The sequence below is a fragment of the Panulirus ornatus genome, chromosome 9 (assembly GCF_036320965.1).
Source record: "Panulirus ornatus isolate Po-2019 chromosome 9, ASM3632096v1, whole genome shotgun sequence".
Taxonomy (NCBI): domain Eukaryota; kingdom Metazoa; phylum Arthropoda; class Malacostraca; order Decapoda; family Palinuridae; genus Panulirus; species Panulirus ornatus.
In genome coordinates, this window is record NC_092232.1 from 59,284,506 (window position 1) to 59,290,035 (window position 5,530).

A 5,530-nucleotide genomic window follows, 5' to 3' on the forward strand; every position below is an offset into this window, starting at 1 on the left:
CAAATTGATCCCCCCTGTTAGCTTTAAAGAGGTTTGGGATTTATCAATCTTTTAGTCGTTTAAATCATTACATTACTTTGAAAGTGAAAATACCATTTTTAACTATTTTCTGAAGAACGTAAATAAGAGCAGCGGTAAAGGGAAAAAAATATTGTCAACACAACAATGGGAAAAAGATATTGCTAAGTTCATTAAATGAAAAATAATATTGTTAAGCTTACTAAAGGGAAAAAAATATTTTTGTTAAGGGTTATGGCAGTATAGATTTCCCATATAATTCCTTCATGTGAAATAAACAAGGAGTAGAAAATATGGGATGAAATCAATATCCCAACGATGGTCTAATTCAAGAAACAAAACTGAAACCTAAAACACAAACACCCAGTGGCAGTCGGTAAGGGAGCTGTGAAAATGGTTTTATAAACATAATGTTATCGTAGGAAGACTCTCCATATATAATATATCAAATAAGAAACAAAAATAGCCTCTAACATAGAAAACTAAAGATAACATATGGAAAACACAACACTAAAAGTTCAGGACTAGAAATATAATAACCTTAAACACAAAACTGACTGCAATCCTGTACATAAACTAATTTTTCTGGTAAACAATAACACTGAGAGGAATACATATGAAAATTATTGGTTGATTTCAATGTACAAAAAAAAAGGCAACTGGAGGTGTACAGTACATAGCAAAAATAAACAATAAACAGTTTACATGGATATAATATTACAGCCAATTTTTTTTGTCGCTAGACTGGTGAAGCCATAATTGCAAAAATAAAAATGGAGACCAAATATAAATCAAAAATTTCATTTTGTTTGTGAAAACTGGTACCTGAGAATGAAATTGATTAAACACAAGAAGATAGATATCACAAAAGCATAGAAAATCATGAATAAAATTAAACAATGGAATAATCATAGTTACACACATCCCGAATATTTCATGCAGTTTCAAGGAAAAACAAACTACTCAACTAAATACTTTAATGTGGCAACATTTAGGAAAAGAGAAAACTTTGGAAATTATTTACATCTTGTACGACATTTTTTTTCTTTACAATAAAAGTATTCTCTTAAACAGGGGCATCTTGGGGCTCAGCAAAGGCCATTCCTTTCAAATTTCAGTCGCGTACACCACCAAATATATTAGTCCGAATGAAAAATTAGGTAGACAAACATTATTGAAAACATCAGGGGAGAACCCCATTATAAAATGAGCAAAGTAACTTGTCAACTTTTCCTTTTTACTGCAGATAATATCTGAAGAAATTTAATTTCATGAGGTCCTTAACTTTACAGAGAGGGAGAAGTGTCTTGTTCCTCTGAAAAAATAAGGGAAAAAAATGGTAAACAGCAGCCCTAGTTTACCCAAAAGGATGGAGGGTAGGGCCCCCGGGAAACCCCCGACGGTTTAGGGTTTTTTATGATATCCAATTCTGCCTACTCCTAGGTTGCCATCCATCAATTTGGCCGTATAATCTGGCAAATCTATCCCCAAGTGTCCCAAATATTTAAACGCCAGTGGTAAAAGCACCTCGACTTAACTCAAAATATCACATATTGTTTACTTGACACTTATAGAGCCTACTTCATGTGTAATCAATAAGATTTGAAAAAGAACGTTGTCTAAATACAACACAAACACTTTAAACAGCTATGTTGAAATGAAAAGAAAATACTAATCAATAATAACAAATATAAACAAACCTAACTTTTATCTGTCCCTTACCACATGCATGTCTGTTCAAACAAAACAAACTGACCAAAAAAAATTCTTTAGAACGTCTCGATTAACTAGAATTTCCCAAGAAACAATAACATATAAGAGAAGTTTTAGTCTGCAAACAAAACAAATACTTAAACAGCTAACAACAAAAGTAAAAAATAGATATCATAAATGAACTTAAATTAAAAGCCAGTAAACTATCAATAGCTGTCGCTTACACTCACGAATGGCTGACCCTACCATATTTGGTCTTCCGCTTCACGTACAAATCGTGACCTATAACAATTCTAAATTATAATACTATAATTTTCTTTAATCATTATATTACAATTTTCTTATGTTAATAATTAGTATAACAAACACAAACAAATACTGTAGAACTATCAGAAGACAAATTTCAGGCAGCAACTATGAACAAGCGGGAAGGTTTGATCACTTTCTCTCCTACTCCTGCCCTCTCTCCAGTCTCCATATGGCCTTCCCATACACCAAGATGAGTATATATATATCTGGCCAATTCCCTGATCAAACTTTGTTACGTAGGTTGCATAAAAATATACAAATCACTAACCTCATACAGTTTACTATATCATAAGAAATAATTTCATAGATTTTTGTTTATTCTCCATAATTTGAGACACTTAAAAGTCTAGCTTGTATACTAAGATATTCATCTGAGCGAAGACATACAAAATCGTCCTTATGCTACTCTGAGCATTGGATAGCTCCTATGACCAAGGTGGCTGTTTGGTTGTCCGTTTCCCTTGTTACTGCAGCGCCTCACTGCACACCTTACATGAGTGCCTTCCACAGTATTAGGGACACTGGCGTCACTGTAGCTACTTCTGGGACGGTTGCCAATCTTCCTCGTATCCCTCATGACCACAGCGCCAAACCGACTCCCCCATCAGGCGAAACGCACAACATTCTGACAAAATTGAGACAACCGCTTTCGCGTCAGTTTTGACACCATGAATTTATACGACAATTACGCTCAAGATGCTTGGTTTATTCGTCATGGATTGACAGAAGCAACCAACGATGGTGCTATGCCCAATCATGAAGTCCCCCCCCACCACGGAAAGGTAACCAACTTCGGGGGGATGGGTGTTTACCCTGACGCCAACGAGAAACTCAATACAATATTTTTATTATAACTTTCCTTAATCTTGAAAAATGAATCAATGAGAGGGAACAATAGCCCCAGCCATATGAAATTGGCTAATGAATCCTCTGCGCATTGTGTAGAAATGATTTCTTTGAGGGTTGCTTTATGGAAGGCACGGTAGCGTCGGAAGAGTTTCATTTTTTCTTTGAAAGAACGAAGGAAATATCCCCGTAATTTATGTATTTTTTTTGGCGGGAAAATGTTCCCATTTTTTTTCTTTCGTTGTTTTTTCAACGCCCTACGTAGATATTATGTGTCATCCACTACTGGGAGAAAGCCAGACTTCCCGCCATATTAACGTAATCCTTGGCCAAGGCCAAACTAAAGTTGTCTTGTGTTGGTTCCTCAGTGATAACCCAAACACAAACACAAACACCCTCCAGTGTCCACTCAGGCCGTGTCTCCTGCAGCACCAGCAGGAAGAAAGAACTCAGGTTCTCACCAACTGAATCTTTTGGCACGGGGACGTGTGTCTCTCGACACGCCCTTTAACGCCCGTACGTGGTGCGGAGTGCAGTCGGTCTGTAACGTAGGACATGTCATGTGTTATTGGTCCCAGTCGGTCTAGAACGCTAGACCTGACATGGTTGGGAGACCAAGTCGTCTTGAATGGTGGGCCTGACAGGTCTTGAGACCTGCCATGTCTCCCTGAAGGTGGGCCGACAAGTGGGGTGGGCTGCATTTCCTCATGGGATGTGGGTCATGGTAGGGCGTGTAGGACGTGAGTTTCAACTTTTGCACAGCGACCTTGACGGAAAGTGGTGTCACGTCGGCAAGAAGGCCTTCTTGTAGGAGGCATAGCAGGGTACTGGATGACGGCAATCCCCGTGGTTCTCGTACGTGGATGCAGCCAGGATACTTCTCTGGTGGGCTCGCTCGTGGTTGGTGATGTGCCCTCCCCGCCACATGGTCATAGTGGTTGACCTATTTTACGTCAAAACATTACGAGGTCAACCTTCACCAAATCCATATGGCGTTCATACCAGCTTCACCCATATTCCATTTCCTCCAATTCCCACTTCTGGATTCCACCTCCATATCCACACAGCCAAATTCCACTCCATCCATGACTTCCACGTCCGGGTATTCCACCATTCCACTGCCATCCACTCTCAACGTCGGGTATTCCACCTCCATATCCACACAGCCAAGTTCCACTCCATCCATCACTTCCACGTCTGGATATCCACTTCCATGTCCCACACAGCCATAGCCCATGTCAAATACATGGACATATATCTACATTCCATCTCCTGGACACAAGGAGATCGTCCTACCTCCTTGGTGAACATTATTATATGAAGTGTTCGAGGAAGGTGGGGGAGCTTGCAAGGCGGAGCAGAATGTTCACTCGACAGAGGTCACAGCTCAAAGAGCTCTCGGCCCGGCCCCCACCCTTATAAAACCCGGGGAACACTACCCTAGCATACAATATAAAAATCTAATATGAATTAAAACTTTAAACATTTAATTTATTTCCAATATTTGATACTTTCCTACAACATTCCTTCCCCCTAAAATGTCCCAAGAAACAAAATTTCATTAAAAAATTCTTTTTTATCAAAAAAAAAAATTTTAAAATGACTAAAATAAGTTTTAATATTTATGTTTGTTCTCTTCTTTAAAAAAGGGGCCACTACCGGTTAAAAAAACACTTTTTCCCGGGGAAAATAAAACCCCTTTGGTCTAAAATTGTACAAGATTTTTAAACTATGTATGAAGAAGATTTTAAAATATTAGTTTCTTCCACTGACCCATCCTATAATATATATCTATAACAATTTGCGGTAAATTACCAATACTTTAAAGGGCACACCACAAAAAAAATTGGAAAAATGGGAGTACGAAATTTTGGGGAAACAAAATAATTAATTTTGACGATCGATCAAAATGCTTTTTATACAAAAATTTTCTGATTTTTCAAAATTTTTTCCATCTTTAACTGGGAAAAATTAAAGAAAAAAAACCGAGGAAAATTTTTCATTTAAACGCTTTTACAAATGCCTTCGCTTTTGGGGAAACATAAACACGGGAAATATTCTAATTCCCCCTCCCCAACAAAATTTATTTATTCTAGCCTTTAAATTTCTGGTATGGATTCTCTCCCTTTTGCGTAAATCACTTCCCAAACTGCCCTTTGCACAAAACAAATCCGATATTGAAATTCCCCCTCTTACTTTTATACCCATCATCCACCTAACCACCAAATTTAAAATTTGGGGAAAATGTGCAACTTTTCTCCTTCATTAAAATAATAATAAACCTCTATAACAACCAGGAAAGTCCCCCCTTTTCCTAACTTTTACATTCCGTTCATCTCGCAAACATCGACCATTACCAAGGGGAAATTCGGGTTTTGATTTTGAATTTTCACACTTTCCTCTCCCCTAATCTCATCTTAAATAAAATGGGGGGCCGTAAAAAATAATTTCCCCAATAACTAAATGGGTCATCCACATCGTTTTTGAAAATAAAAGGGGGGCCCCCAAAAAACGAACTCATCTGTTTAGAGTCAGATTAACCCTTACAAACCTACCTATAAGAAAAATTGATTTTATCTAAATGTTTTTCAAAAAACACCAACCTTCCCCCCCCTGCCTGCAGGGGTTTAAAAGGGTTTTTCTA